Source organism: Anas platyrhynchos, chromosome 1 (assembly GCF_047663525.1).
Source record: "Anas platyrhynchos isolate ZD024472 breed Pekin duck chromosome 1, IASCAAS_PekinDuck_T2T, whole genome shotgun sequence".
Taxonomy (NCBI): Eukaryota; Metazoa; Chordata; class Aves; order Anseriformes; family Anatidae; genus Anas; species Anas platyrhynchos.
Genome location: NC_092587.1, coordinates 4,984,698 through 5,006,589, shown reverse-complemented (window position 1 = coordinate 5,006,589; position 21,892 = coordinate 4,984,698). Strand labels below are relative to the sequence as shown.

Sequence of the window (21,892 nt, the reverse complement as noted above, 5' to 3'; positions counted from 1 at the left end):
TAGGAATCCATCTGCCTTAAAAAGACTTTGAAAGGAAGAGATTCCTCCTGTTCTAAGATACGGTTCAAAGATAGGTGAAAATAATTTTGAGTTACTCTCTGGAGGTACACATTTCATCAATTTTAATGGCTAAAATAAGGTGAAATGAATCCTGTCAAATGGAGTAAAAGCAACAAACATAATAAAAACAAACATATTACTAGAAACAAGACGTGAGATCTCAGTTTCCTCCTGGGCTCAAGAATTCATATACCTGGAGTCCTGATGTTACTGACAGTTTCAACATTGAGTTGAAACAGCAGAACTATGTATTGTTTGCTGCCTTAGCTTGAAGCTGCTTTTCTGGAAAAACAATTATAAACACACCTATATTTAAAATTAAAAACTATAGCCTCATAAGACACCACAGGATATTAGTTATAATGACTTTTCACTTCAGCCAAGGACCTAAATACACTTTATAAACACCATTTAAATGTCATCACTGTCCATTATTAACCACAAAATGCATTTCCTTATTCTCTCTGGAGACTTTCTAATTTTCTCTGCCCTTCCATGGTATACAACACACATAGTGAGCAACAGAAGCTCTGTACACAGAATGAAAAAGCACAGGAAAAAGAAGATAAATCCATCTTAATGACACCCAAACCAAAGTAGTGCGATGAAAGAGAAAGATTTTGCTCCTGCTCATTTCTGAGACCAAGCAACTTAGATTTTCATTGCATCCTTTTCCCATTATGTTGAAAACTATCTAGATTTTTTCATGTACAAACTCAGCATGTGATCCAGCCATTTTAAGCTTCCATGAGCAGATGATGCCCACCATTGCGAAAATCCTTAGTTGAGATTCATGTCTGTAAACACCACCTTGCAATATCTTTTAAAAGATCTCTGATTCTGGAACTCCATGTCACTGCTGATTGCTAGACCACTGAGGCACTTTTGCTTCTGTTTGTCCTGAAGGCCAAGATATTTGCTTATGTAGACAACAGGTTAGTGGGGAAAAAAAATAAAAATAAAAAAGTAAGGAAAAATCCACCTGAGAATGGCTTAACAATTAGGGCATGTGCTAAAAATCTGAGTTTGTTCCAAGTGAGCAGAACCAATCCTGAATATGAATTTTTAATACCACAATTAAGTGCCTTAGCCCCTCTTTATTAGTGGGAAGGAAATACAGATAAATAAATAAATAAATAAATAAATAAATAAATAAATAAATAAATAAATAAATAAATAGGGGTTTTGAAATTATAGCTCTTAATTCAGCTGCTGTTTTTGCCAGTAATGTGATATGCATCATCTCTTGAATCTGTGATGCATCTATCAGTGTAGTATGAAGCCACCTTGTACGCAGATGGGAATTACATTATCTGGGCCAGATCAAGAGCAAATTTTGCCTTGTTATAGTGTGCATTTCAATTTGCACTGGCATAACTGAGATCAGAATCAGCCATGTGAGTATGGAAGTGAACATAACTCTGCTTCCCATTTAAAACAGCTTTCTCAAGTGGGATTAAGGGATTAGGTTTTGTGGTTGTCTTCCAGAAGCAATGTCACGGGGTGGTTTTACTATGGAAAGATCTGGTGTTTCGCCAGTGTAAAATAAAGTCTGCTGGCAACATGAATGCAAAATCATTGAGACAGAATCTCAGCTCAGCTGCAACAGCACAACCCCAAAGTTACATGAACTCCAGCTCTCCTGCAGCAGTTGATTAAAATTAGATGGTGAACTTGTGAAATTCCACTCTCTCCATATTGTCCCTCTTCCAAGGTTGCTGCTCCACTGAAGAAGTATCTTAAAGCAGCATCTGAACAGTTGCAATTTGCATCTCAGTGCAACACAATTTGGATTAATTTAAATACATGAGGCTGAACAACGAATATTTATTTAAGTTTCCATTGGGTCAAAAAGTGTAGTAGTTCAGGAGCTGCTTAACAAACTAATCATCTTGCTGGCAAGTCAACAAAATTGGGAGGACAAACACAACACTGACCTCAGCTATCCAATTTCAAGCAGCTGCCATATGTGGGTGAAAGCCATTACAGCCATGGAGCCTGACCTCAGTGCATATGAAAATAAAGAAACACAGCAGAGGTGTTATAGCATCCTTCAGTTCAGCAGACTGACTTCTTCAAATGCCAGTAAGAACAAGAGTTGCTGGCCAACTTAATTAGCACAAGCTGGATGATCACTCCCCCTTGGACAGAAGCTCCATCCACCTTGAAAAGAAGTCTTGCCTCTCTGTCCCCTCTCTTGTGTATCTAACACTTCAAACCCTAGTGCTGAGTGCAGTGACTAAAGCTCTTTGCATGCTAGGAATAAGCCAGATGTACTTCCTAGAAGTCACTGATATAATGATGTCTACAACTTTGAAGACATAGTGGTAGTGTGGTCATGCAGAAGGACATACTGTGCCATGCATAAGAAGCTGGTATATCTGGCACTGCACAGGATAAGGCAGTTTCCTCTAAACAGTGCAAGATCCCATGCTGAGCTTGCTCCTCTCACTTCACTGAAGTGATGAAAGTATTAAAAGCAATGTCATGTTGTATGTGGACATGTTGTGGTGTGTGTGTCATGTTTGTTGCAGCCAGCTGGAGGTGTAACTCCAGCTTTGCCATCTCCTCCTCTCTTAAACAAGCTGTTGCAGCTACTGCTAGAATTAGAAGTGTGTGGACACCTCGTCTGGGTCTCATCCACAGCCCAAATTATCTGTTCTCTTGTCAATCAATAGGTGGCAGCTAATGGGAACCATCAGCTACCATCCAGACCCCTCTGCGGGTCTCCAGGCAAACCACAGAAGTCCCAAGGATCCCCATTTACTGTGCCTATTTCTCCTCATACAGAAGTCCCAAGGATCCCCATTTACTGTGCCTATTTCTTGAGAGGGGACTGGAGGTTCCCTGTAGGTTTCTCATAGGGAAGCAACGCCATGAGCTCTTCTAATAAAAATAGACAGTGTCTTGGTGGTGTAATCTTATTATCTGCATTCCTAGGAGGAACTTGTGGCTCAGTTTGAGGACGCTTTGGTCATGCCACAGCAGGGATGCAGGGTTGAAGATGGTGAATATTTTTTTCTTTTTTTTTTCTGTGCTGTTTCTCCACCAAATCCAGGTAGATTGTTAATTGGTTGTAGATTAGAGAGAAACACTGAGATGAGAGTATTTTGGAGCACAGCATAACATGTTTTTCAGTTTGATTTCTCCTGGGTTTGATCTGAGGTTCTGTACAAAATAATCTTCTCCACTTCAACAACCGAACTTCCGTAGGACAGTAATTCTTTTATTAACTTCTTTTTTTATTTATTTATCTTTCTGGCACATCTTTGATGCACTGGAAATACGATTTACCAGAATGTGATCTGAACCTCTCTGACAATATATCACCAAGATATGAAACATAGAGAGGGACACACACACACATAAAGAGGTTCTGAATTTTGTCCTTGTATTCAGAAAAAGCATGGTGTCAAGTGGTTCTGACAACTGTGTTGATGTCCCAGGTAATACTTGGAAGAACATAAGAAAAGGGAGACTGACTGCTGCACTTGCCTCCAAAAATACCGGATAGTTATTGAAGACAGGATTGAAATAAAAATACAAATAAAATTGAAATTATATTTAAAAAAAAAAAAAAAAAAGAAATAAAATTGAAACAAAATTGGATTTGATATAAAATTCCAACATTGATTAACAGAGTTTTCACTTTTCTACTGAAAAGCTTGTTTGTTTGTTGTTGTGTTTTGTTTTTTTTTTTTTTTTCCCTTGACGACCTTCTATCCCAATGCCACTTTTGTTTTAGAGCTGTTCTTTCAATAACAGTCTTGTCATTTAGGCTCTGAACAGGTGAGCTGGATCTGGGAATCTGTGGAGAGAGAAGAAGACAGGGAAAGAGCACCATCACAGTTTGAAGTACAGATTTAACATTGGAAAGTGACAATTTACACAGGCAGATAGTGATAGGACAAGGAAGAATGGTTTTAAACAAAAAAGGGGATATTTAGATTGGATGTTAAGAGGAAATTCTTCACTCAGAGGGTGGTGAGGCACTGAGCAGGCTGCCCATTGAAGCCATGGATGCCCCATCCTTGGAAGTGTTCAAAGCCAGGCTAGATGGGGCTTTGGGCAGCCTGGGCTGGTGGGAGACATCCCTGCCCATGGTAGAGAGGTTGGAATTGGGTGGGTTTTAAAGTCCTTTCTAACCCAGACCATTCTGTGGTTCTATGATCCATGTAGGTCCTTTCTTTGATCTGATCCTGACTCCTTTATCAATATTTTTGTAAGTGTAGAGCACAACATGCTTCATATTAGTTGAAGCTGAACTGTCTCCTTTTGGATATAATGTATCCTTACATTAATTTTAGTGGAAAGTTTTCTCTAGGACTATTTTCACTATTTACCTGTATCATGTACTACACAAACTCCATTCCTCTCCCTTTCATTGAAAGGAATAAAGAGATTCCCAGGGATCAGAACTGGAATGCAGACCCGGGATCCCAAGTGATTTTCTCTTTCTATTTTATATCCTCTATAAATCCTTTCCTCCGGTTTTAGGGTTTCAGGTTGAGGCCAGGGTACTAAAATCTACTCCTCTTGTGGAACATTCAGGGAATTTGCAGACTCAGCTTGGTAGAACCAAGCCCTAGAAGTCACCAGAGCTGCATTGCTTTGACTCACCTGCTGAATACAGCATTTCTTCTGCTGTGTTAGGGCCTGCAGATATCCCAGCACAGTATTTAGCACTCCATGGTCTTGCAAGGTAGGTTGGCCAATGGCATTTCTGTGTTGTTTTTTAATAAGCCATAGAAATATGTGATTTCCCCTCTTGGGTAAATAAACATGATCTCTGCCTTGCACAGTACCTCTCTCCCTCCACATCCCTCCTCTTACCCTTGGGGGTGACAGGATTGTAAATCTGTGCCCCTGAAAGTGAGACTTCATTGAGGTGTTTCCACATCTTTCCCCCTTACCCAATGGTTTCCCTTTTGCTCATTTCCATCCTTAGATTGCTACTCCTCTCCTGCTCCACAGCTTTGTGTACTTGACACAGCCAGTTGACCTTATTTGCAGGCCACCCCAGCAATGCATGCTTACTGAGACACCACAGTGACCACGCCTCTCCTATGGCCTACCAATCTCAACACTTTGCACAGCCTGACATTCAAAGCTTAGGAGATCTGTGCTAACTGCACAGGGTGATTATATTTGCAGGAAGTTTCTCGAGCGTTGCTACAATCTAAGCTCTTTCTATGTCTCAGCAAAAATGTTTCACCTTTTTGTATAGGCATTACTCTACACACTGAACAGCTGTGAAGAACTGTGGGTTGAAGATTGTTTGTAATATGCTTCCAAGATTAAAAATAAATAAATAAATAAATAAATAGAATTTAAATTAAATTAATAAATAAACAAAGTACAGCACCTTGTCTATTGCTAACACTGAGAACATGCTGTCACATCACAACTCCCTGGCTCCCTTTCCATGAAAGAAAGAATGACAATATGAAAAGAAGCTTCCAAGAGTCTTTTATGGAAAAATACAAAGAAGAAGTGATATTAAATACGTATAAATCACAGATATAATTACTGCCTGGAAATCTGTCAGAAAAATTTTATAGTGAGGCTTGATGAGGCTTCCCCTTTGGGCAATGTAGAGACCATGAAACTCTTTTTCTTACCTTTCCCTAGGCTGCTCCATGCTTTCGCTTGTGACAGTCATATGAGGCTGATATAATTTTTGCTGTCTCCTAATTAGCACCATTTCATTATCCAACATACTGTATATATCAGTTTTATTTGTCGTAGCATGTAGTATATGACAGTTACTAGTAATTTAAAAGATTATGATAAGTCACCAAACACATAGTCTTCTTTGCAGAGTTATTACCCCCAACTCTGGTGGAATAGAGGGGAAAAAAAATCCATGCAAAGAGATTTCACAAGCAAAGTGACCCCCAGATTTTAAGCTTTTTAACGACCACCCAATTAATCTACTTGGTGCTGCTCTCAGTAAATCTTTTTAATAATGCAACATGATTAAGTTATTCCCTGATTTTTCATCTCCAAAGATTTACGAAAAGTTACTCAAGAAACACCTGTGTGGAAAAAAACATAACCCAATCCATCACAGTTTGATGTTTGCCCATAGGCAATTCTCTTCAGCTGAACTAATGGCACTGTGTCAGGTGAGAGTCATATCTTCACACCACAGAACTATTTTGCCTGTGGGAATATAAGGATTTATTTTTTTTATATATACTTTTTTTTTTTTAAGATTATTCCTAGTTGTTACCTTTGTAGCAATGTATTTATCAAACAGGTGATACTCTGTAGTTGAGAAGTAATTCCACTGGAAAACCGCATTATGTTTAAGGAATCTCTCTCTCTTGTTGCGATGGTGTTTTCTTCCAGATGGATAATACTTAGTATTTTCAGGCAGGAGCTTTCTTCCAGTGACCTCCAGAGACATTGTCGGCTATCACAAATTTATGATATCATTAGAGTGATTCATACAGTCAAGGAAGCATGCAGAAACTGTGATCACAGATTTCCTCTGATCACTAACTGGATGTCCTTCTGTTTCAGGACACTGAACTTAAGATATAGAGAGAACTATTGCAGAGGTAACCTGGGCTCTTCTCCAGACATTTCTCCTAAATCTTCACATCACTCATCTCTGTATTGCAATGGTATAGTCAGCTATTACCATCTGGCTTGACTCTTGGGTATACATTAAAACATGAGAGACCAAGCTTATCTCACTTGCAAAACCAGTCTTGCATCTTCCCATCATCCCCAAAGGTCCAGATAAATTTTGCCAGAATGATACAAGAGACCAAACAACTTCAGAAGAGCCACTTATTTCCACGACTGTTTTTTTCCTGTAGGTTCAATGGTGTTGGCTGTTACCAAGGGTCTGACACACTTGATTGAGTTGGACTTTATTAACAGCTGCACTTCTTTGGCCCTTTCATCCAGGAATAGCTGCTTCTTCTTCTATCCATCAAAACAATTAATATCAGTCCATTTTTCCAGTTTTTCTTTCATTTCAAATGTCTTATCCAACCTTTTTAAGGCATAGAATTTAAGAAAAAAAAAAAAAATTAAAAAAAAAATGTAAACAAGAAAAATCTTATTATCAAAACCATTTTTTATGTTTTTTAAAAAACAAAACCAAGTCATGCCAAATAACGGGGACAGATGGGTGGTGTCAGGCTTCTGTGGCTTCCATGAGAAGTGCAGACTTCTGTAATGCCTAGCTGCACAGGGATGAGAAACAGCTGTATTTCTTTGTTCATTGAACCAAATGTCCAGTCAAACAGAACACAGATGAATGCTGAAAAGCCAGCAGCATGATGTAGAACTGGACTAACTAGTGGTGAAACATCTACAGCCTTAAAAAAAAAAAAAAAAGTCTGTAAATATGGTTCCAGTTGTTACAGTTTAATTGCAAGCATATACATGCATGCATTTTCACACCTGGATTGTTTCTCCACCCTTTCTGGGGACTAGCCCTAAACATCTCACTGACACACATAAAAGAAGAAAACAAGTTGATTTGCAGTCTGTCCTTGTGGAGGAAGTCTCTAGGCAAAGCACGGAGATCTGGCAGGCCTACAAGAAGAAAATATGATAGGAAAATGCACAAGGAGGGATTAGCCACATTGCTTTTGGCCTCCATATCTTACTCTCTTCTATTGAAAGAAATAGGTAAATCATTAAAACTAGTAAACTTGAAAGGGAAAAGAAAAATGCATCTGTTTGGGTCTAACGTTTAGCAAAAAACAGAAGGTTATGCCAAGAAAAAATAGAGGCTGTTTGGTTACTTTGACTGTTTAATCAAAATTTAAATTGTTTCTTTTTATTTGGACTTGCTTTCCCAATCATATCCTTTATTTCTACTCATCCTGCTATTGGCAGAACAGCAAATGTACCTGGTTTAACTGAATCCCAGAGAAAAGGTGAACACTATCTCCTAATTCTGCAGAAATGAAAGCAAATCTGATATTTTAAACCTGACAGAGACCACTGTGAATATCGAGGCTATCATTCAGGAAAAAAAAAATTAAAAATCACCTTGTGGGTCCTATTTGTATGCAGTGGATCTGAATCCCCTGGCACTGACTGATCTGTTCTTCAGGTTGCACATGGCTATAACTTGTTCTTTACTCCCTGATACCAGCTGTGGTGACAGGAGCTACAAGTGTTACTGTTAGTCCCCATCATGTATGTACAATAACTCTAATCTTCAATGTCAGTGAAATGAGAACAGTTCTCAAAACCTTGCATGTCAGCTCCAAGTTAGAGGTAAGGACTGTACGGACTGCCCTATCATCTATAAATGTAAACTAGAGTGAGAAGGGGCAACCACACTGTGGCATATCCAGTCTTGAAGTCACTAGTGGGTTTGGTACCAGACCTATGACCCTCTAAAAGCACCCGTGGCTTAGAGAGAAATGTCTAAAATTCACTTCTTCCATGAAAATTATGTGGCCACAGATTATATTTATTTTCTACGCCATCCCTCCAATTGCCCAAAACAAAGTAAGAGACAATTAACAAAGCTGGAAGATGAGTGGTTTAGTTATATAGCAGTTTCTTGGTAATACAGCATCCACTATGGCAGTTCTCTTCATGAGCTTTTTTCTTATCTTGAACATCTGCTCCTCTGATCAAAAAAAAAAAAAAAAACAAAACAAAAAAAAAAACAAAAACAAAAAAAAAACCAAAAAAAAACAGGGAAGAGGGGAAAGGAGCAAGAAGGGAAAAAAATACAGCAAACTGAAAATGTTTTGAGAGCAGCTACCCTATTCTCCTAGGAACCAAATGTCAGTGGACTGAATAGGTCTCCTAATGGGTATGAGCACATGCCAGTGATCACAGACAATCACACTAAATTTCCCTTAGCAATATCCAACAGACCAAACTGTGATCGGTGATAACTGAGCCCTTAGGGACTTACTTGTAGCCCATTCAAAAATGTATATGCCCTCAAGGGAAGGTTTGCCTTGTTTTCCTGAGGAAATTAAATAGACTCTTTATAGAATTAGCAAAAATCAGCAGGGGTTCAGATTTCCCATAGTCTTTCACGATCTGCAGTTTAATAGCAGGCTTTAAGTTAATGTATATCAGATACATGCATTTTCATTTTCCTCTCACTTACACTGAAGAAAAGACATTGACTTTAATGAGTTATTCCTGATTTCCATGTTAAGTGAAAGGACGGAAAGGGTCACAGTGTTCAAATACCTTTCTGAAGAAGAATATCAAAAAATTACATTGTTTTTTCTGGGATAGATATACAACTCATAGCACCAAGCATACATTAGTTTGCATTTTCAAAGTATTATTGTTTCAAAGTATTAGTGTTGTAGTATAAGTGTTAGGTCAAAGTCACGGGTAATTATTCTACTTCTTTGAGATTTTAGCTTGAAAAAGTGCTTTGTCTGCTTTCTGACCAAGTTTTACAATTCTAAGGGAGGAGAAGAACCTTTTTTCCACATTAGTTTAATATTTATACTTATATATATATGTATATAATAAAAGATATCTCTTGAAACTGATAATTCAGTTTGCTACTTCCAAACAGCTTGGGCAGAAATATCTTCACCAACTCTGGATATTTGTTTTCAGAGACCAGATGTGATCTGAGAGAACTGAGCTTCCCAGTATTTTGTTTCATACACTCTATTACTGTGGCAGATTGCAGAGACCGGGAAGATCTGAAGTTCTTCCTTTTCCTCCTTTTCCTCCTATCACATATGTGATCCTGTTAAAGCTCTCTCCATTGTAAAGCTCTCTAGGAGGAAACTTTGTGCCTTTACATTTTGGACTCCCTCAGGCTGATGCAAGCACTGTGGTTTGCAGCCCAGCTGGAGAGAACCATCACCTTCAGTTCAGTTGCTCTCTGACTGACACCACTCTCAAGAAGCGAAAGCTGAGATTTCTCAGCACATCAGCCTTTGAAAGTTCCTCATTCTGGGGACATGAGACCATCAATAACAGCAGCTTTCTCAGGAGGGAATCTCAAGAAACTCTTCTGCTTTTTAGGGCATAAAAGATGAATGTGGGCTGAAAAAAAGCAGCAAGACATCAAACATGCTTTCTTGCCTCAGTTTCCCCAAATATTCTTTTGCAAAACTAATTGTCCAAAGACGACATCTCTCTCTCCTCCTCTCTTGAGTCTCTTCCTATGAAGGCCCTAGAGGTTTGTTAAAATTTATAATAGTCAGATAAGAAATCCTCTTTTTTTTCTTTTTTCTTTTTTTTTTTCCTATTCTTTTTTTTTTTTTTTCCTATTCTTTTTCTTTTCTATTTTCTATTCCTATTTTTTTTTAAACTCCAGCTTTCTTTGTGGGATTATTGCTCCACTTATTGCTTTATTGCTCCACTATCTGATCCACATTTTTGGCAAACTTTATATTTTTAAAGCTTTTTTTTTTTTTTTAAAAAAAAAAAAAAAAAAAAAAAAAAAAACTTCTAGAGTCAAGAGCCTAAGAAAACTTGTCATTTAAGGGACTGTTGGTCTTATTCTCGGCTGTGAGGTCACTAATGTCACATGCATGCCTCACAGCCCCACTTAGGAGGACGTTGCTTCACAAATATATGCAGAAAACATCCCAGATTGTTACTGGTGATAATATTCCTTGCTAGTTCTTTTCCTGCTTTCCACATCATTGGAACGATAATTTGCCCTTTTCCTTTCAGTACCTCTCTTAGGAATACACACTGTGGAGCAAATCACGTTCACCTGTAATATAAAGGAGACGGGATGTAGCTAATAAAGAACAAGGCAATTCAAACTTTTTTCCTGAGCCCTCAGGAGGAATACCCAGGTGTGCTGAGGAAGATATGCTTGGAAAAAAAAAGAAAAGAACCATTCTGCAGTCAATCTAAAAGCACTAGGCTTCCTTTCATGAATTGATTTACCCACTGGGTGACATATTGGCAATTTTCTGTTACCTACCCAGTGATATGACTAAGTAGATGAAGCTCAAAGGCAGGTCAGATAAAAAGACTTTAATCTAACAAAGGCAGCCTGAATTTCACATGTCAAGGAAGATGATTTAACAGGGAATAGCAGCCTAAACGCGATACCGAATCAAGGTGGAGAATCCATAATTAATGTTATGCTGCAGAAATGTTTACTAAAAAACAGAATGACAAAAAGGGTTATATTAGCCTTTCCTATAGGAGACCCCAATCCGGCACAATACATCACTGTGGTCTTCATGTTAAACATATGCCTCAATGTCATCTTGAATCTGGACCTGCATGGGAAGCCTTTGAATTCATGTCTTTAAAGCCAATGCAAAAAGGGTGAAAATCAGTCATGACAAGTTTTAAAATACACAGTCTGAGTACTGTTATAATTTTATGAATAAACAGACTTGGCAGAAATGTTGTTCAGAGAATTAATTAAAATTTTTTTCTCTGAGGAAGGAAAAGTGTCTTGGGAGAAGTAGTAATATCATAAACAAGTGACATGAGACTTGTTCAAGTATTTTCAGGCCCAAGGGGTAAAATGCCCCAAGGAGCAGTTAGTCCTTGAATAATGTATTTATTTTGCAGTTATGCTTCACCATTTTCCTACCAGGGTTATTTGAAATTCCTAAACAGCAACCAAAAACATAACCTCAAGTCACTAAACAACACTGGTGCTGAGGAAGAGGAAAGCCATATTCTGCTCCCCGAAGTGTTTTATATGTCCCTTCCTTTCTGACGACTTCTTCTTTATGCTTTAAAATTAAATACGTGCAGTTTCTGTATGGTTGGTCTATGTGTACTAAGTGAAGCAGTCACTGTCTGCAATCCCTCAGCTGAACAAGGACTGCCCAGCACTTTGCAGAAGGAACAGGACAGGGCCAGCAGCTCAGGCTGAGTTGGATGGCAGGATGGCTTATCATTGGATGGCTACAAAACCATTTTTTGTCCTTTTACTTATAATTTTAAGGTTTTGAGCAGTCAAAAAGCCTCAAGTAGCCTGGACTTTGCTGTAGTCAGGGCCTTAGATGAACTGTGTCTGGGGCTACTATAATGTTTACTTTGCACCTCCTGCAATCCTGGTGGATGAGGGAGTATCTCACACTACCCTTAACACAACATGACCCCTCATCGTAGTTAATGACCATTTTGATCTGAAGTAGTCCAGCATGAAGAGACAGCAGTCCTTGAGGTAAAGTATTTGGGCCTAAACACTGCTAAGCACCCACACCACAGCCTGAGGTCCACTGGAGGTGGCTCTCAGACTGCTCACTCCCCTGAAACAGAAGGAAAAAAAATAAAAAAGATACATTCTGCGGAAAGCCCTTGATTAATTATCTTCATTACTCAATATTTTAACCCACCTTGTCAGCCCTTCCCACTCTGCCTTGCAGGAGGAATAAGACTCCCAAACTGCCTGGAGCTAACAGCAATGGGGAAACCACACACAGACCAAAGTGCTGACAAGAGCAAAAACCTGCTCCTCCATTAGCGCCCCCGAGTTCTGGCCAACCTCCACAACCTGGGTTTAAAAATATACACCAGATCCTTTTCACTTAGCTCTGGATTAAAGATTGTGTCTGCTTTTTTCCTAGGTGGACAGGCAAGATTCTTCTCCACCACCTGAACAGAGAGGATTTGTTCACAGCTTTTTCCCCCTGCTCTTGCACAACTTGTTTCTAGCATGATCAAGCACATTTTCATGTCCTCTGCTACAAGACTGTGAGTCACAGCTGAGTTTTAGCTTGCACAAATCTCTGGGCTCTGAGAAGAGACATCTTGGATAGAAGGCATAGATGTGAAGAAGAAAGACTTTGTCATTTGGGAAAAGTGAAGGAGATGTTCTTCTGTTTTTTATGTCTAGATACCTACATTCCAAATGTGACTGGTACAGAAACTTAGGGGCATGCAGTTTTGAGGTTAACAGCCCCACTCGGTTGCTCTGGGCTAATGGGTAAGGGTTGGAACTGATTTCCTCAATGTTTTTGTTTAATCTCTTGTAAGTCTTATTAATAGCTCCCAGTGGTTCCCATCATAATTTTCCCTTCCTCAAAACTTTCCCACTGTCAAAATCAGCCTGCATTTGCCTTCAGACACATTTGTCTAAGTCCCAGTGCTACGGTAGTATGTATCTTCATGAAGAGCCAAACCCACCTTGCAACAGGACTGAAACCCTCCAAAAAGATGTGGGTATGAGAACTGTTGTATTCAGTCCAGGGGAAACCACTGAGGCACGTCCTCCAATATTTCATTGTTAAATGAGTGGTTTACTCATTGTCTTTCTTTAAAGTAAATCGGAAACTATCTGTAACTTACTCCATATAACGCAGAGCAAGTATTAAAAAGATTTAAAGTGATAGGTTGAAGAGCATTTTTTTCTGCACTGTCCTTGACTACAGATAGGAGTCTTAGCCTCTGATTTTGTGATCAACTGATCTATCCTCGAGGATAAGACTACACAAGGGGAAAAGAAAAAAGGATCTTGGCTTAGTTTTATTTTACTTGCTACCAAATTCACTCTAAACCAGGAGGAAATGGAGGCTCTTGGAGTTATTCTAATGATGATAAATTTAAACTCCACCTCACTGAATATAAATTTGATACAGCTCCTTGATTGTTTACTGTTTTTTCTAAGCTTATCAGCAAATAAAAAAATCAAATGTTTATGCCACAACAAGTACAAGAAAATTTATCTCCTCCCTATATGGGAGGAGAATGGGATAGATTCATATTCTGCTGTGTAAATGTATTTTCCAAAATAGAAGACTTGATTTTTTTTGTTGTTTTTGTTTTTCCAGAAAATATTGTTCTCCTGTGACACTTTTTTTTTTTTTTTTTGTAATTATCTTCCATAGGAAAAGTAAACAAATGAACAAGGAAGCAAAAAACCTCAAGGTCTAAAACATTTTAGCTTTTCCCAAAATAAGTAAGTAAATAAATAAATAAATAAATAAATAAATAAAGTGGGACAGGATAAGCAGAAAGTGGGAGGGAGAGGAAGAGATTTGGCTTTGCAGCAAAGCTGCTTGCCTGAAGATGTAAGAACATTTTCCCAGTGAGCTCAGCATTTAAAGCCAGGCAGCCAGAACATGCTTCACAAGAGACAACCTCCTGTGAACTCCTCACCTTTGCAAGGTAAGTCAGTGTTCACAAGGAAATACCCCACCACACCATTCCCTTTGATGTTTTCATTCTGCAGAAGAGAAGGGTGGTCTCTTTAAAGAATTCACAATAGAGAGAGAAGGGGAAGAGGAAGCCCTTTGAAGAGAGCAGAGAGCCTCCTCTCATTTTGTTGCTGACTAGAAGCCACCCCTTTTCCTTTGTGCCTTGCACAAAAGAAGATTTGCAAGCCCACTTCCCCCTTAACTAGACAGACATTTTCTGCAAATACCATACTGAGAGGAGGTGGCTTTCCAACACACAGAACAGAGAGGGGGAAGGAACTGTATGGCTTCACACATCAACCATAAATCAAACCTCTAGAAACATTTGTGTAAAGTTTTAAGGTGCATAGGATCTGGTGGGTCTTCCAGCAAGAGCACACATGCAGGTCCACATGCAAAGGCCTCAGGAAATCCCATGTCTTCCTATGTTCTGCTTGAATCAGAATGCAGTTAATAGTTAATACTGCAGTTTGGAAAAAAAAAAAAATGTTTTCAGCTGGAGCTAAACACACCTAAAGACAAAATAAGTAGAAAGAAGGAATTTCATGAACATGCAACTGGAAATTTAGAGAAAATTTTCATTTATTGATGAATATGGGAGACAACATTGGAAAAGATTCTATGGAAAGGGTTGAATTACTTCAAGACATTTTTGCCTCAGTCTTGACAAGTAAAGTATGGTCCCAGTCCCCTGATTCCCACCAGCATGGCTCAGGAAGGAGAAAGATAGTGAGAGAGCAAGTAGTAAGGAAAAACTCAGATATGCTGGATGAATTCAAACTCTAGAGTCAGGTGGAATTCACCTCAAGGTACTGCGAGAGGGTAGGAGGGTACCCATCTTCTGGAGGGTAGTAAGGCCCTGCAAAGGGACCTGGACAGGTTGTGTCAATGGGCAGAGGCCAATGGGATGAGGTTCAACATGGCTAAATGCCAGGTCTTGCACTTTGGCCACAACAGCCCCGTGCAGTGCTAGAGGCTTGGGGCAGAGTGGCAAGAAAGCTGTGCAGAAAAAGGATCTGGGGGTGTTGGTCAATGCTCACCTGACCATGAGCCGGCAGTGTGCCCAGGTGGCCAAGAAGGCCAATGGCATCCTGGCTTGTATCAGGAATAGTGTGGCCAGCAGGACCAAGGAGATGATCATACTACTGTGCTCTGCTCTCGTGAGGCTGCACCTCAGTGCTGTGTTCAGTTTGGGCCCCCCACTACAAGAAGGACATCAAGGCCCTGGAACATGTCCAGAGAAGGGCTACAAAGCAGATGAAGGGTCTGGAACACAAATCCTGTGAGGAGCGGCTGAGGGAACTCAGGTTGTTTAGTCTGGAGAAGAGGAGACTTTATTTCTCTCTGCAACTACTTGAAAGGAAGGTGTGGGGAGCTGTGGGTTGGCCTCTTCTCATGGGTAACTAGTGATAGGACTAGAGGAAATGGCTTCAGTTTGTACCAGGGAGGTTCAGGTTGGAAATTAGGAAAAAATTATTCTCAGAAAGAGTAGTCAGGCATTAGAACAGGTCACCCAGGTGGTGGAGGAGACACCATTCCTGAAAGGTTGGACATGGTGCTTAGTGGTATAGTGGGTGCGTGGTTTAGTGGGTGATATTGGTGCTAGGGTGATGGTTGGACCAGATGATCTTGGAGGTCTTTTCCAACCTTAATGATTCTATGAAGAGCTGGCTGACATGATTGTAAGGTTGCTGTCTACCATGGCAGTTAGGGCCAACAAATCCTTGATGATGGAAAATATTAATACTATGCCTAACTATAGTTCTTCAGTCTCACCTAAAGGCCTGGGAAGTCCTAGGAGCACTTTCTCCTGGTATTTACTTCCAAACTACTGAAAGACACAAAGAATCAAGAGTAGTATAGATAGCTTTGTCTAGGGCAAATCATATTTAATCAACTTGGTTGGCTTCTGCAATTAAATGACTGGTGTAAAGACAAGTGAAGAGCAGTAGATATTACATATCTTCAACACAGTGAGGATTTTGTCAGCCATAACATTATTGCTGGGAAGTTGAAGAAGGAATAAACTTCTAGAGAAGTTGACGTGGGCTCATACACTTGTCATAAGTGACTCAATGTCCAGTTAGGAGTTGATAAGAAGCATATTGCAACTAATTGACAACTGGAACAGTAGAGCTTCAAACCAGGAAGGTTTTTAGAAACTTAAAGATTGGAATAGCAGAGACTTTGTGAAGATCAACAAAGATAGTATAAGTTTCTGCACCTGGAGTGAAATAACACCACGGAGCAGTAAACACAGGGGACAGGCTGAATAAAGCCCAGTTCAAAGTGGATACCAAACAGAATGTGAGACAGGAATGTCCTCTCATCATGACTATAACAAACTTTTTGCTGGGTTATGTCTGGATGAGTGAGACCAGAAGGTTAGAGAAATTATTATCAATCTCTGTTCAGAAGTGAAAAGGCTGCACTTGAAATCCTTTGTCCTGTTTGGGTTCCACAGCTCAAGGACGATATTAGAAAACTAAATAGGGCTTATCAAAAGACTAACAAGGTGCTTAGGGGTTTATATCACATAATGTACAAGGAGAGGTTGAAGGAGATATGTTCATATAGCCTAGCAAAGGAGAAGTTAGGAGTTGATTTATTGAGTTGATCATCCTACAAAATGTGACAGAGAGTTACAAAAAGCAGATCTCTTCTTGTTAATGGCAGGTGTTAAAACCACAGATTGTGACTTGGAAGGTCCAGGCTGGTGATTGGGAAAATCTTTTCCTCTAGGAAGACAATGTAACAGCAAACAGGGCCACTCAGACAGGCTGTGAAATTTCTATCCTTGTGGCTTTTCATGACTCATCCAGACAAGTCCATGTTTGACCTGCTCTGTGTTGGAAACAGGACTGCTTCAGCCTGGAGGTTGGGCTGCAGACCTCCAGACACCCTTTCCAACCATCACATCTGTTCCAAGAATGGAGGTCTTAAAATCCCAATAGCAGTGAGGAATCTAGATCACTGTGTTGCTAGGCAAGAAAACTAGGCAAACACTACATAGACCAACTTCTTTAAACCCTTTGTTTGCAAATTATCTCTTAGACAATTGGGTTTTTACCACAATCAAGAGCATTTCTTGTATTTTCTAATCAGGCCAACCATTGACATTTGAAAATGCATCCAACTGACTAGACGTGGCCTTTGTGGCTGTAGAATTGGCTAAGAGAGTAGGAGATAGGCTTGCCAACTGCCTCATGTGTGGATACTTTTATTTTGCATGGCAAGCCTTATGCTCACAACATAACAGCATAACAGCTGTGATGCTTTGAGTGTCTAGACAGCACCTCCACAGTGCTTTTAGAGTCCATGGTAGCTTGTCTCAGCATGAGGAAGAGGAAGGGGGCGGAGGAAAGAAAGAGAGTTTATGCAGATGAAAGTGCTTCCAAGTCAACACTGATTAATTTTGAAAACAGGCAGGTACTCGTGGGCGATATGCAGCAGAAAGCCTGCTGAATGGTGTGTGCCTCCGCACGCAAGGGGAATAATAAACATTCAGGTCATCCTTTCAGACCCCTCCCAAGATATATTAGCCAATGGGCAAGCCATCCATTATGCACCAGGTGCATTTCCTGACCTATGTTCTTTATGACAAAAGTCCACCTCTTGTTCCCATGAGTTGTATTTTATACATATGGCTGGAAAAATGAGTATCATAACATCCAGCATTCACATGACAGCTGGTCTGGAGAAAAAAGGCTAGTCAACATGAGACATGCTCATCTCCCACCCACTATTCAGAGCAGAACAGGTTTATAGCTCTCCAGAATAAAATGGAAGAGAGAAACTTTGATGAAGCATGAAGGTGCAAGTGGAGGAACGATACTGTGCTTTATCCCTGGTTGCAGCTTCATTGATTATTGAATATCAGGCAAATTAAGTGTTGTCTGTTTTATAACTGCTTTCTGAAAGAATGCCTAGAACAATAGGTGGGTTCTTTTTCTTTTTTTCTTTCTCTTTTTTTTTTTTTCCTTCTCCTCCCCCCCCTCCTTTTTTTTTTTTTTTAATATGATAACAAATATCAAGCTACTTTAATCTTTGTACTAAAGTAAATAGCTATAGCTGAGATGGAAGACTTCTCAGCTGCAATACTGCTCACTATAAGAACAAAAAAAACCCTCATACTGGTATTACATTATTTTGCACATAAAGTCATTGAAAAGGTTGTCTTCAGAGACTATAATACTGAGTTATGAGATTTTTTTGGCATGAGGACAAGATAAGATATTACTAGACAAAGAAAATACTTATAATTCAGTTACTGGCTGGCAAAGTTATACTCTTCTGCTACTAATTAATTTTCCATATTTCCAGCCAAACAAATGGTGAAGTCCTGTATAATCACCCAGGACAGCAGTCAGAAAAGTTTTAAAGCATCCTTAAGTTAAACACTGTTCTCCATTAAATGTTTTGCACCAATTTTATTGGAGAGGATAATTTTCTAAAACTCGTATTGACTGCATGCACTACCAAAAAGTGAGGAAATGTATGGGTGAGGGTAGCTAACATCCCTTAAGTCAACCTCAAAACATTTCTTATGAGTTTTTTTGGTGAAATTAGAACTAAAAATTATCTCACTCTAAAGCAAAGAAAATATTTTAGCTCCTTTTCAAGTTTTTTGTTTTGTTTTGTTTTGTTTTGTGTTGTTTTTGTTTGTTTGTTTTTTCTAAAATCACATTGGCAAAAATTTCAAAATAAATGTTTCTGAACTGGTCTTTTCAATAACTTTTTTATGTTTGGATTTGTGGGGGAATACTTTTTGTGTTGGTTCATTTGTTTGTTTGCTTGGTTTCTGTTGACGTGAATCTGCAAGAATTTTTGGTACAAAAAAAAAGCTTTTGCCTTCAGAAATAAAAATGCATGTTATAGAATTTAGTCCTTCACCTCTGTGAACTTAAAAATGTATAGATCAGATTTTCATCCCTCTCTGTCAAGAATGTAATGTCCTATGGAAGATTTAACACTTTTTTAATTGATCTGCTAATGGACTTGCACACGACTGGACATGATATGTTATGGACATTAAAACTTTTTAAGGCAGAATTATTCTCTGTAGGGAAGATTTCAATATTCCAATGGTAAAATTATTTTTAATTTAAAACAAACCTCCTATTTTTACATTTTAGTGATATTTCAGTGGATCCTGAGCTCTTGGACAGTCAGATGGTTGGGTGGATGAAATGAGAAATGGTGTTCTGGTTTCTTTCTGTCTCCTTTTCCACCCAGAAAGAGATAGAAAAAAATTTAACAAGTATGTTTTAACATTTGCAGGTTCCTGATTCCATGCCTGCAATAGCCCTGATCATGTGCTGATGTGCTTCAAAGGACTTGGTTCCCACCAGGCCAAGCCATCTTGAAAATCTAGTCTCCAGTGGAAATCTAGTCATTAGAGGTTAATTGTACTCAGCTTGGTGTTTGTCATACTTGAATCAAAATTGAACGATCTCGGCAAAATGTTTGAATTACTATGAATCAGCTTTTTCAATTGGGAAAATAAACGTTCCACTGAGGAGTTTTCAGTCAGTTTTAGTGAATCCTGACCTTAAAATAGATTGTTATGTCTTTCTACCTGGAAAATTTGGCAGATATTTAGTGGAATATGTGACAGATAACAGCTAATATTTCCAAAAGCTGTTGGTAAGTGTGATCTAGATAAGAACTTGGAGGAAGTGGAAACATTAAAAAATAAATAAATAAAGTAGGAAAAGGACTAGGAAATAAAAAAACAGAACAAAATTTCTGAAAACAGGAATTACTAGCTAAGAGAGACATTCTTTCTGCACATGTCCTTCACTCTGCTCTCTCCAAGTGACAGACTAATCTATCAATAACACAAATTCAGTGCTGATCTTTTACAGGAACTATGGAGCACATGAATATAGAACTGTAGAAGGCACAGGTATTCAAGTAGTTATTTTTGGATGCTCCAATTCAGATACCCTGAAGGGATTGGATTTCCTGAGAAGGTGTTCAGCATTTAAGAAAATTAGATGCCTTTGAGATATTGAAGATTTGGCTTTCTCTGAAAGCCCTGAACTTCTGCTTTCAGAACACGTGGACAGGTTAAAAACAGCTTGTGTAAGATGGTAGGTATCTAGACATGACTGAAATGTTGGAAAGGATAGCTAAATCTACATGAAACTTGCAAAACCTCAGTTTTTTTTCAGATTGAAAATTCTTGACTGTCCAAATAGAATCTGAGGAGTGTTAACCTTTAAGAAGAGCTTTAGCAGCAATTTGGATGCCCACTGAGGCATAGTCAACGCGTACTTGGCAGAAGTTTGCTTTGCTTTCTGAGGTGTGGACCGGAAGGTCAGCTTGATGAGCAGTGCAAGATTCCATCCTGTAAAACATCTGCTTGGCTATGACTACATCTCTGGGTGTATTAAACAAAATCCTTCAACAACAATTCAATTTATTCCAGTTCTGGACACTCATTCCTGTAAAGGAATGCCAGAAATGCTGCTTGCAGCAAACTGGCAATTGTAACACAGGTATTCACTGGGTATCACCCAGCAGCAGAGCTTACTCTGGCACGGGACAGATCATTTCTGCTCCATGACTTGCTGTGTACAAACCTATCTAGGCCACGTCGTTTTGAAAACCGTGTCTCATTCCACCTCTCCTACCAAGATTTATGACAATTAGCTGCTGAATCCATAATTAGCAAGTGGTAACAGATCAGCAGATATATTCAGTTCTGGTGACACCTCTGACAGATTGACGCCGACTCCCCAAATCCCTGCGAGGCTTCATGTTTTCCCTGTGACCACTCTCAAACACAGTTTTGGCAAGGCTGTCTCAGCGGGGAGGAGAGGGAGGGCTGGGGAAGAACAAGTTCTCACAAGCATGACAGGACCCATGCAGAACCATTTGGCTTTGCAATTAAAAACATGTTCTGTCTTCCTCTGCGTCACTGAGGGAAGCGTATAAGTAACAGTCGCTCTGCAGGCTGCCTGGGATTCAAATAAACAGGGAGGTTTGGGTTTCTGCATGTGGGTTTTTGTTTGCTCAGAGGAAGCAGGATCTTTTTTCCCTTCCCAAAGAAATATTTCAGGAATCATTCTAGGGGGAAAGAGGGAAAGGAGGTGGGAGGAAGAAGAGCTGTGTTTGTATTTGTGCAGGAACTTCCAGTCAGCAAATTCCAGGCTCAAGGTGAGAACTGGAAGGGAAGAGGCCATACCTGCATTGTTCAAAATCCATGAATCTGTAATTCCTTAACTCCTGTAATTCTGCTGCTCTAAATGTCATCCAAAGTCCTCTGTGTTAGCTTCACATACCCACCTCTGAGATGTGCAAATACTATAAGCACGTTATGGGGGTCTTTAATCTTTTGCAAACACTCAGTGGTATATTTGGCCTTTCTAGGCAAAGTTCCCCAGATTCCTTACTCAGTTTTTTTCAACCTCAGCCGTTAATTTCAGGTCTCTATGTACCTCTTATCTCAATGCATCCCTCACTAGCAGACGTTAACTGTGTGCATCTTTCTCATTTGCATCTGTAACCTTAAGTACAGATATTCATTTTTCCAGTTCTTCTGGGTACAACATTTGAGAGAATCAAAGAGTAGCATTTAAGCAGTTCACCATTAAGGAAAAAATAAAATATGAAGGTAGGGCTAAGATTATATCTCATGTCCAGTGTTACTTGGAGTCTGTGGCTGATACCATATTCCCTGACTTTCAGCATGGCTGGCTTTGCTGCCTGACTGATGAGAACCACATTCAGGTCAT

The 21,892-nt window shown here is 39.3% G+C and overlaps 1 long non-coding RNA gene across 2 annotated transcripts in view; it reads right to left on the bottom strand.

Annotated features, from left to right (window-relative positions):
* Positions 1 to 2,844: 2,844 nt before the first annotated feature.
* The window catches only part of LOC119716303 (uncharacterized), a 71,423-nt gene continuing 52,375 nt past the window's right edge, over positions 2,845 to 21,892 (bottom strand). For both annotated transcript variants that reach the window (XR_011811995.1, XR_011812003.1), the window contains 2 exons: positions 6,296 to 7,397; positions 2,845 to 3,868 (listed from right to left, as the gene is read on the bottom strand). This is a non-coding gene — a long non-coding RNA (uncharacterized lncRNA). The remainder of the gene's footprint in view (positions 3,869 to 6,295; positions 7,398 to 21,892) is intronic.